This window comes from Adiantum capillus-veneris, chromosome 6 (genome assembly GCF_014529385.1).
Source record: "Adiantum capillus-veneris isolate H3 chromosome 6, ASM1452938v2, whole genome shotgun sequence".
Taxonomy (NCBI): domain Eukaryota; kingdom Viridiplantae; phylum Streptophyta; class Polypodiopsida; order Polypodiales; family Pteridaceae; genus Adiantum; species Adiantum capillus-veneris.
Window position 1 is genome coordinate 26,512,215 of NC_140936.1, and position 12,284 is coordinate 26,524,498.

The window sequence follows — 12,284 nt, forward strand, 5'->3', positions numbered from 1 at the left end:
CAAAGATATGCATATCCACCAAGGTGTGCCAGTCATGAGGGCTATCGATGGTAGTCATCCAATAGTCGTACATGTTGAGCTTTACATCTCAACACTCTCCCTCAACCTCAATGCCATCTTTCATATGCCAAGCATCGCTAGAAATCTTTGTAGCTTCTCTACTTTAAGGTCCTTCGTGAAGATATCTCCAACCTCCTCATCCATCACCACGTAATCAAGGTCGATGTCACCCACCAAGACCCTCTCTCTGATGAAGAGGTAGTGCACCTCAATGCTCTTCATCTTGTCATGAAACATTGGGTTTTGTGCCAACTATATGCTATTAAGGTTATCATAATAGATAAGATATGCCCTCTGTACCTATACTCCAAAGTAGTGAAGTAGAAATCCCAGCCATGCTACCTCACATGCCACCATTTTAGCACCTCTGTACTCAAAAGAGAAACCATAGGTTGCTTCTTGCTGCTCCATGTGCTAGCAGTACTCCCAAGTGAAAACATGAAGCGGCTAGTAGACCTATGATCGTACGTATTGTCAGACCAATCCACAATTGTGTAGCCATAGAGCTGCAACTCCACGTCATCCCTATAAAAGAGTGCATAATTCAACGTAGAACTCACATAGCACAAAGTATGTCTTGCCGCATCCAAGTGTGGTTTTTTGGGAGACTGCATAAATTGACTCACCAATCCAACTATGTAGCTCAAGTCTAGACATGAGAGTCAACTCGATCAAGCTGCCACAATATTCCCGTACATGGTATCATTCTCAAGAACTTGACCTGCATCATTCCCCAACTTCAAATTATACACTAAGGGCATTGCAATTGGTTTACAATCATCCATACCATGCTTTCTCAACATATCCAAAGAATATTGTCGTTCGGATAGCCATACACCCTCTTTTGTGCCAATAATTTCAATTCCCAAGAAATACCGTAAGTCTCCCAAGTCTTTCATCTCAAACTGCTGCATAAGTAGAGCATGTACACTCTCTACTTCAGCCACACTATCACCTCTAGCAATCAAGTCATCCACATAGATGTATATCACCACAATTCCCACCTCATTCTTTCGCACATACAATGAATGATCTGCTTGAGACATCTCAAAGATTAATGAAATGAGGAATGCCATAATCCTCTCATACCAAGCTCTAGGTGCTTTCTCCATACAGCTCTTTTTTAACCTACATACAAGGTCAGATAGCCTCATATTTGCATAACCTTGTGGCTCCTCCATTTATACAACGTCCTCCTTCAAGTCTCCATTGAGAAATGTATTCTTTACATCCAATTGCTTCAACACCCATTTTAATATGGAAGCCACTACAATAAACACACAAAAGATAGACCTTTTGGCTATGGGGCTAAATGTCTCCTCATAATCAATCCCATAAGTCTATGCATAACCTTTGGCTACAAGCCTAGCCTGTACCTGCTCACACTATCATCAACATTATGCTTTACTTTGTAAACCCATTTACATCCAATTGCCTTTTTACCTTTTGATAATGGCACCAATTCCCATGTTCCATTTAAATCAAGTGCAGCCAAATCTTCATCCATAGCTTAACACCGTTTTTCAACTTTTGACAGCATCCTCGAAACATGTGGCTTCTACCTCCTCTGTAGTTTTCACCATATGTGAACAATGACGAGCTACATAACTGTCAAAAATTAATCTCTGCACATGATTTCTTACTTTTTTTGACTTGCATGGTCTAGGATCACTTCCAGGTGCCTTGTTACTTGCTTGCATCCTTCTTACACCCGGAGTCTTCATAGAGGGTATGCTGAACTCCTCATCCAAAGTACTCTGCTCAGAACCATTGTTATCACCATCATCATAACAGCAATCAAATTTGACAACTTAGGGGAAACATCAACTTTTTCCTTCCCTTTTCTTGACACATCTAAAGAGTTATCAAGACTCACTCTTTCATGCAACCTCTGTACTCCATGGATTCTCACCATCACCTACACTAGGTAACCCTTGCAACCCACTCAAAAGTTGTGACTGCATGCTTGTATTTTTTGCAGGCACATTTTCTCTTATATCAGCTCCCAAATCATCTTCTACAACATCATACCAACTTTCCATTTCATAAAAATCAACATCCTTGCTCACCCTCATTGTACCTATGATAGAATTGTAACACTTGTGCCTTTTTTGGCTCAAGAGAATACCCATGAACACACATTTTTATACTTCTAGCACTACAAGAGGTTGTGTGCACTTGTGACATTTTTATCGACGGAAATACATTGGGTTTTTATACTCCCCGGTGTCGCTAAGACCATCGCTAATAGCATCGCTACGAGAAGGTCGCTATCTATGTCGTTATATGCGTCTCTATATAGCGAGCATATAGTGACAGTTGCAGACTTCCTATAGAGATGCTCATAGCGACGTTGCAGAGCCTTATATAGCGACGCTTATAGCGATGCCCGAGAGTAAACAATTTTGGGTGGCAGGGCATAGAATCAACCATATTGAATGTTTCAATAATAGAGTAAACCTAAATGAATCCAAGATAAGCCCAGATTGACCTTTGAAAAAAAGTGCAAGGTATAGACCCAAAGTATTCACTGACAAGACAATATAAATATTAACTCCATCATCCATAGTACTGTTTGCAGAATAAAGATACAAAACTCACAAAAGTAAATTGATGAAAGTAAATCAATAACAATTGTACACATCATAGGCAAAATCACTTGATTGTTAAGCTTTGAAAATATAATAGTTACAATACCATTGTCATTATTGATAAAAGATACATGGTTTTCCAATAGTTACAAAAAGACGTATACACGTCATCTCATTATACATGCTATGACAAAAGAAAACTAATGCTATCTAGCTATGGCTAGACTGATGTCATCTAATCAAACGTCTCACCGCGTCCAAGCGGAGTATCTGTCGGATTCTACAACAAAAAACAATAAGACTTTATGTAAGTATAAACATATATTTACAAAAAATACAACAAAAGGAAAAGAGTAACCCTAATACTAACCAGGCCGCCATGAGAACTCAGAATGTCCATCAGGGCGTTTAAGCCCTTTCTGCCTGCGTACTCGCGCTCGTACGATGTGGGGTCACATCCTATCATCGTCCATTGTTCAAAACATACAAAGAATCCATTATGTTAGAATTTTAAAGTACAAATAGATGTAACTACCAAACCTAAAGAGCAATGCAAAAACACTTACAAAACTGTCCTCAAATGATGTCCACCCGCCGCTCCCCAAGTGGTGCGAGCTCCCTGCCTCTACACGCGCTTTGGCTACCTCCTTTTGTTGCTTCCACTTTTCAGGATTCTCGCGCGCTTCTCGTTTTTCATTCTTCCAATCTTCTTGGGCTATCCAATGTGGTCTGTTCTACCCATGCTTTAATGCTTTTTGTACTTCAGAACGCTTGTGCTTGCAGTATTTGCGCATTCGAACCTTTATGTGGTCTTCATTGAAGCGCTCATCACGACTTGACACAAGAAACTCGTCATGCAGCATGCTGATGACTCTGTCTTTTAATTCACTTGGCACTTCACTCTAGATGTTTAGTATGAAGTGTCTAAACACCTGAGAGCAAAGACCGTGCATGTGCGAGATCACCTTCTTGCCTTCATCATGCAAGATGATGCGGCCGCTGATGTCGATGGAGTATGGCAAGCCCTCTCCCCTGTGACATGTGAACCTCAGTGTCTCGACAGGGGTCTCTAGCGGCGGCTCGATGGGGGTACGGATGGCAGGTGTCTCCACTGGAGTCTGGGCCCCGCGAGGAGTGTGAATTGGGGTGACTTCCGAAGGAGTAGGTAGTGGTGTGTAGCCAAGAACGGCTGATAGCCGTGCAAAACCTGGCATAGATGGCGATGCCGTGTGGCTGGTGTGGGTCGGGCAAAGAAGGGGAAGATAAAGAGCCTCGTCGAACATGAGGCGGTGTTGAGGCATCAGCAGTGGCATCCCCACAACAACCGCCGCCGCCACCACTAGAGCGGTAGTGCCTAGATGAGTGTGAAGATCGTCTCGTTGACAACAAAGCTTCAGAGTACGCTGAATGCTCCGAAACAGACAAAGACGCTGAAGGAGTAGAACAACGTGATGGTGCTCTAGAGTGATGACGATCCTTGTACCACCTCCTCTGCTAGGGTGACAAAGAAGAATGAAACTCATCTTCATCCATACCTGCATTAAACACATGAAAATTTAATCTTAATATTGAGTGGAGAAGAAAACATGGACAAGTGTCCTGGGATTTATCAAATCCGTCTAGACACTCTCCAATATAAACTAGGGACTCTGATACCAACCAACCTTCTGCCATGCTACCCTCTGGACGTGCCTTCTGACGCACATATCCCTTGAGTGTTTTCATGAAACGTTCTAAAAAGAACATCCATTTAGAATGTATTGTGCCAGCTATTTCCAAACTCATAGAGAAGGGCATTATTTTCTCAAATTTGAAAGAACTTATAGATTTTAAAAGAAAAGGGTACATTATATTCCTAACAAAATTCACAGGTAAGGGGTTTTACAAACATGTCTTGAACGCACATGATATGGTAGTTTTACACATAGTGAACCCCCGAGCATGGTCTAGAGATTGAAGGTCAAACTACGCAAGTAGATATTGCTCCAACTTCATCCTAGAGAAGACGATTCTCAAAAAAGCAGCCATCAACTGAGTCCTCCCAACTAATACCTGATGCGGAATTTCAAGAAGTAGCGATGGAGCATATGTTAGACGCGTTCTTTGACATGGATTCCAACATAGAAGGTGACAACATTGAACGTAGTACTGTGGACCAACCTTAACCATTCTATTCATATCGACGGCATGATAGCAACGATAAAGAGGGTGAGATGATGCAAAGTCTTGCACGCATGCCACTCTACGCTGGTGCAAAAACCTCAGTTCTCCGTACCGCGTTGGCAATGCTTAATTTGTAGTCTACGGTTGTTTTGACGCCTCAATCAGACTACAGAGCTTTTTAGGTAAATACATTGTATTCTAAGCATGATAAAGTGCAAATTACAATTCATGTAAAGTGATCAAAGGGCTCACTTGTTCATGTAACGACAGGTTGCTCAATGAGCAAATCTTGCTAGAAGGGAATCACATGCCACCTGCCCATCCAGCCGCTAAAACGCTTTTTACTAATTTGGGCTTGGATTATCACAAAATACATGCATGTCCTAATGATTGTATAATTTTTTGCAATGAGTACGAAAACTTGGGACACTGTCCCAATGGTGGATTGAACAGGTATAGGGAGGACACACAAGGAAAATGTATCCCTGCAAAGGTCCTTTGACACTTTCCTATCGTTCCAAGAATAAAGAGCATGTTCAGGTGCAAGTCCATAGCCACTTTTGTGACATGGCACTCAAATACTAGATCGACAAATGATGTGATGTGGGTACCTACTGACTCTCGTGCATGGAAGCACATAGAGGAAAGCTAGCCTACATTTAAGAACGAGCCTTGATGTATCCACTTTGGTCTGGCAATGGACGTATCGGATCTTTGGTGCATCAAATCTCATAGAGGATGAGAGATTAACTAATGATTTTTGCTAGGAACTCTTTTGTAAAACTCTTTTATTAGTCTATATTACACTTTAGATTCATTCATTTGTGTAGCAGTCTCGTTGATTTGTTATTTGTATTGATTAAGCATTTCTTCGGTAAACTAATGTATTTTGTGGGTGTTGTTCATGTATGATTAGCCATGGCCGATGAGGATAATCCATACTCTCCTAGTTTTAGTTTTTTTGCACTCCGGTCGGCATGTCACCCGAGCAGATGGGCTCGTTTTTGTCTCAGTTCACACCAGAGTAGAGCGTGATGGCAAAGCACCTTTGGGCAGCAGGTCCCTCTAGACCTACTATGGCCAACCCTACGTCCAAGACTACTATGGTACCTACACTGAGAGGCCCCACACCTCAGTCTAGTATGCCCCCTACGCTTAGGACTCGTGTGCCCCCTACACCGATGGGTAGTTCATCCTCAAGACGAGGTAGGCTTCGTTCTGGAGGTGGTGGTTGTTGTGGTAGCGGTTCTATCCATGCATCCACACCACTAAGAGAGCATCCACCACTCTCTTCAGTAGATAGTTCACCGATTGGCACACCACGTACACCTTGGGGATCACACGAGCATGATGTTGGAGCTATATATGGCTCACTCTACTGAACTTGGTCTCACCTATATACTTGTATCTTGTCCTCAATATGAATCAGTCTTTAGGAGCGTATATGGTGTGTCTCTTGTCTCGTCTCTCTCTCTTTCTCTCTACATCTCAACATGGTATCAGAGCGGTAACGATCACGCGCCAATTCAATTCATAGTGACACAACAGTATGTGTATGCGATTCGCATGTAAGATTCAAAATTGCTACAAATTTTATTTTTGAGCATTGATTCTTGTTAACTATGGTTGTTTTGTGTTAAGAAGAATATGATTAGTTTTATTTGGCGTTTATTTCTAATCAATCTAATCGTTGATTATGTTTTCTTGTTGATGACACCCTGAACTTCATCTCAATTTTTCTTGTTGTTCTGCTCAAAATTTGGAGAAACGGAAAAAGCGCGATGGAGCGTAGCGCAATGGTACTTTCCATCCAAAACTTGTTCGTCTCCTTGAGCTCTTTGATTTGAGTTCTAGGTTTGCGTCAATCGGAGTTCGCAGCAGAAAGTTATGCTGTTTTTACTGCAATTGAGCTTTACTCCTCTATTTTGAGGACTCGTTTATTATTAACGTCTCCTTTACCCTGCCTTTTTTGGGGTGACGTCTCTCACATCTTTGGAGGTTCCTTGAGCATCCTTCTTACGTTTATCGTTGACAGAACGCAGTACTCATATCTCTCTCATCCTCAATTGTGGCCTTCACCATATATGGTGTGCAAATTCTGCGATCTTATCTTCTACGTCTTCTCGCAACAAGATATGGCTATGAATATTCTCATCAACGGCTTTCCTTCTAGCTAGCGTTCTGTTCCTCCTTTCCAAGGTCAAGGATTTCCAAGCTGGAAAGCTAAGATGTTGTTAATTCTTGAAGGTGATGAACTCTCCGATGTTGTTCTTGGAAATCGTGTTTGTCCGCCTCAACCTGTTGATATGGATAATGATAATGTGCTTATCACTGAAGGACCTATATTTGAAGATTGGAATGTTGCCTATACAGATTGGCAACGACATGATAAAGCAGCTCGTCGGTATATTCTTTTTGTTGTTACTGATTTCCTTTTGCTTGATATGTATGAACTGCCTACTTCACACGACATATGGAAGTACCTTATTGCAAACTTTCAGAAGAAACCTATTACAGAAATAGTTTATTTGAGAGGGTTGCTTAACAAGTTACAATATGAAGTTGGTACTGCCATGACGGGACATATTGAATCCTTCAAATTTATTATTAATCAACTTGCTGCTGTCGGTGATCATGTTCCACAAACGCAACTGATTACACTTCTCCTTGATACGGTGAAGGACTCTTCTTATGATAACATTGTTACTATTCTCTCTAATAAAGATGGTCTTGATTTCAACCAAGCTTACACTCTCAACGTCAAGAATGTCGGAATGTTGGTCACGATACAGCTATGATTTCACAAGAGGAGACTGAGCCACAACAGATGGAACGTGCTTTTTATGCTCGAAGGCGTCCATTTCAACGAGGAAACCACAGAGGTGGCCGTCGCGGTAATATTTTCTCTCGTCTCAAATTTCCTAATAAGCAATGTTCTTAATGCAACAGAAATGGCCATACTGAAGATGATTGTTGGGCACGTCAATATGATGAAGAACACAATATTACCACAAAACAACCACGTTTATCTAGAGACTCTTCTTCTTCTCTTGTGAATATTGTGAACGATCTAATCATCCCACTCATATGTGCTATAAGTGTCGATTCGACACAGATCAGAATAGAGCATATGCTACTGAACATCAAAACAACATTGTACCAGAAACAAGTTGCGTCCTATGTTCAGTTGCTCCAAACAGAATATTTCATGTACGTGATGGATCACTTTTTATTGTCGATTCTGGTGCTATAGGAAATATGACATATCAGTCTAAGTGGCTCCATAACTATCATCCACCGCCAGTTCAACGTGTTGTTTATCTTGTTGATGATGCTACATGTCAAGTAAAGGGTATTGGAGACTTATATCTTGGTACCTTATCTTCTTCCACTCAAATTTTGCGAGGAGTATTACATGTACCAGATCTTCAACGTAATCTTCTTTCAGTTGCTAGACTTGTTGATCTTGGTCTGTTTGTTGGATTTGATCATACCAAATGCCGAATTGAGAAAGATGGATAGACTATAGCCACTGCTCCTCGAAACGGTAATTTATTTGAACTCTCTCTCAACGATGCTGTAGCAAATATGGTCACTGCTCCAGGTGATCATGATTGCAAAGTATGGCATCACCGTTTTGTTCATGATGATTTTTCAAAACTCCTCGATCTTCAACGTTGTGATCTTGTTCATGGCATGGATCTTAAAGCCCATCCCCATATAGGAATTTGTGAATTTTGTGCTCTTGGGAAACACAATCGTAAACCCTTTCCTCTTTCAAATACTACTCATTCTCATGACATATTGGATCTTGTTCATACTGATATACGTGGACCTCTACCTTCTTCGAGATCACAATATCGCTACTTCATTACTTTCATTGATGATTTCTTAAGGTATACGAATGTATTTCTACTTAGACAAAAATATGAAGCCTTATCTGTTTTCAAACAATTCCACAAGGCTGCGGAACTTCAAACTGGTCGTCGCCTTAACAAGCTTCATAGTGACAATGGAGGAGAATATATTTCTCGAGAGTTTGTGAGTTACTGTGCTGACAGTGGAATTCATCCTGAATACACTATTCCATATTCGCCTCAACAGAATGGTGTTACTGAACGAAAGAATCGCACTATTCTCAATGCTGTAAGATGTATGCTGATTCATTCTGCCTTATCTCGTGTTTTCTGGGCTGAAGCTACTTTGACAGCAACATTTATTCAGAATCATCTTCCTACTACTGCACTCTCTCGTAAGATACCCATCACAGCATGGACAGGTGACATTCCTTCTATATCTCATTTTCGAGCCTTTGGGTGAATTGCTTATATTCATGTTCCCAAAGAAACACGAACAAAGCTTGATGCTCCTGGTCTTAAAGTTATTTTTATTGGATATTCTGACACTTCCAAAGGCTACAAATTCTATGACCCTTCCTCCGAGAAAGTAATTGTGAATTGTGATGCTACTTTTAACGAACAGCTTATGGGAGGCTCATGGTCCATGGATGATTCTGATGATACTAAATCATTGCTTCAAGATTTTTCATTTCTTTCAGACGATGAAACTCTTTCTATAGAGAAACTTTTCTCTTCTCAACCATCCATTCCAAATGTTGCCAATGATGATATTTATATTTTTGTTGATCTGCCTATTGATTTTGAACATGACTCATGTCATGTTTATGATGACGATATTGCTGATAATTCTTTTCCTACTTCTGAAGATCCCGTTACTTATGATGAAGCTATCTCTTCACCACAAAAGGATCAATAGCAAGTTCAAGGCGCGTTTAGTTGCAAAAGGTTACTCCCAAGTAGTTGGTGTTGATTATCAAGAGACTTTTTCACCACTTGTTCGCATTACAAGTGTTCGAGTTTTATTGGCATTTGCTGTTCAATTTGATTTAGAAGCTCATCAAATGGATGTGCGAACTGCTTTTCTTAATGGTGACTTGGAAGAGGAAATTTACATGGAACAACCATAAGGGTTTGTTATTCCAGGTAAAGAAGACCTTGTTGCTCAACTCCATAAAGCACTATATGGTCTCAAACAAGCTTCGTGAGCCTGGTATACAAAATTTGATCTTTTTCTCACCTCTAAAGGATTCATCTCTTGCGCGTCAGACCCCAACTTATACATAAAACGCCAAGGTAGCAGTTTTGTGATTCTTGCTCTTTATGTGGATGATACCATCCTTGTTTCCAATGATTTGGGATTTCTTCAGCAAGTGAAAAAGTTATTGTCTTCTGCATTTGATATGGTGGATCTTGGAGAGATTCACTCTTGTCTTGGCATTCAAATCCAACGGAACCGTACAAAAGGTATTTTATTCCTTCGACAGTCAAAGTTTATTGCAGATACTATTAAAAAAATTGGTATGGAATATGCACATTCAGTCAACACACCTTGTCTTGCAAGCTCTACGAAGAACACTTCAGACAATGGCCGTTAACTTGTCACAAATCAACATTATGCTCACTTGATTGGATGTCTTCAGTTTGTTGGCATGAACACTCGTCCTGATATTCTGTTTGCTGCTAATTATCTTGGACAACATCTTGCATGTCGTTCTCTTAAGCATTGGTATGCTGCAAAGCGTGTATTGAAATAATTGAAAGGCACTACAGATTTTGGTTTAGTCTATCGACGACAACTCACATCGGATTCTATGCAATTTCTCTCTCTTTTGGGTTACAGAGATGCAAACTCGGCAAGCTCACATTTATCTATGCGATCTATAAATGGTTGTCTTGTTTCTTGGACCAGCAAGAAACAACGTTGTGTTGCAGTTTCTACGACTGGGTTGATTTGGCTTCGACAAATGTTGGTTGATATTGGTCACTCTCCTCTATCTAGCACACCCTTGCGGTGTGACAACCAAAGTGCTATTAGTCTTGCAAAAGACTATGTTCAACATAATAAGTCAAAGCACATTGTTGTCCATTATCATTATGTCAGGTATGAAGTACGCAAAGGAACCATTATGGTTGAACACTGTCCAAGTGACCAAATGATTGCAGACATTTTGACCAAAGGCCTCAATGAGTCACGTTTCATCCTCTTGCGCTCGGAGCTTGTAGTTGCTTCGGCCTCACTCTTTCTAGATTAGCTTCTTTGCTATTGTAATAGCTTTGTACATATGACATTGTAATCTTTTAGGTACCATGTACTATGCACACTCCACATTTGCACATTGTGATATCTAAGTCACTTGAAGATTTGTACATAGATGCACAATTCACTTTCACATCATCACCGCTGGTTCATATTTTCACATTGTATAGGGGCTTGGGTTTTTCCCTTGAACTCCCCAAGGGTTTTTTCATCCAAAGCTGGAGACCTTTGTTTGAGTGGGGGTGTTGGAGCTATATATGGCTCACTCTACTGAACTTGGTCTCACCTATATATTTGTATCTTGTCCTCAATATGAATCAGTCTTTGGGAGCGTATATGGTGTGTCTCTTGTCTCGTCTCTCTCTCTTTCTCTCTACATCTCAACACATGATCTAGCAAGGTGTACAAGAGCAAGGATGGGGCTGTTGTGGTGGATAGGGTCGGAAAAGCCATGCGATAGAGGATTCGACATCTCTATATGATTCAATTTTCTCACTCTATGTTGGAGGTTTGGCATAACCTCAATGTTGAAAGAAATAATTACATCGTCGAGGCTATTCACAGAGAGTACAGGCCGGCACAGGGGTACGATCCAGTCTTGCACCCCTGGATTTTGAGTGTGGAGAAGTCCACAATGTCACGCCGTCGGTCAGAGGCGAGAGATGGCATTCCCAAGCCGGTATGGTTGGATGCAGAGGAGTGGACAGGGATTTCACGAGAGACACAAGACAATCCTCATAGATTTCAGCAGGAGAGAGATGCAACCAGAGCACGTTTAGAGTCTGCTGAAGCATCACATCTTGGGAGTGGAGGCTACGATACGCTTCGACATGAGTTTGTAAGTATTATTTGTATGTTTTAAATTATGGATTATATATATATTATTTGAAGATTTATTTAATGATTAAACCATAATTTTGCAAGAAGTTACCCTAAAGCGTCTTCCGACACGCCAAGTGGAGAAGTATGGGCTTGTGGCCCTTTTGACCTAGCTATAGGAGGAGGGACAGGACGTTGACTGGGAGGCATTACCATGAGGGTCTTCACACTCAGTGATTGTTTGCATATGTACAGTTTTGCAGTGCTTATGTTTATCATTTATGGTTATGTTTATGGTATGGCAATCATGTGATGGTTATGGTTATGGTTATTGTTGTGCAATGATGGTATGGCTGTTATGGTTATGGTACGACAACCAAGTTATGGTAATGGTTATGGTATGGAAAACAGGTTATGTTTATGGTTTTGCAGTTTTCGACTCATGTTTTAATTATGGTTATAAAATATTTATGCCTTTATGCCATGATCAAGCTTTTGATTTTGTGGTTATGTTTTCCTTACAAATTTGCTAAT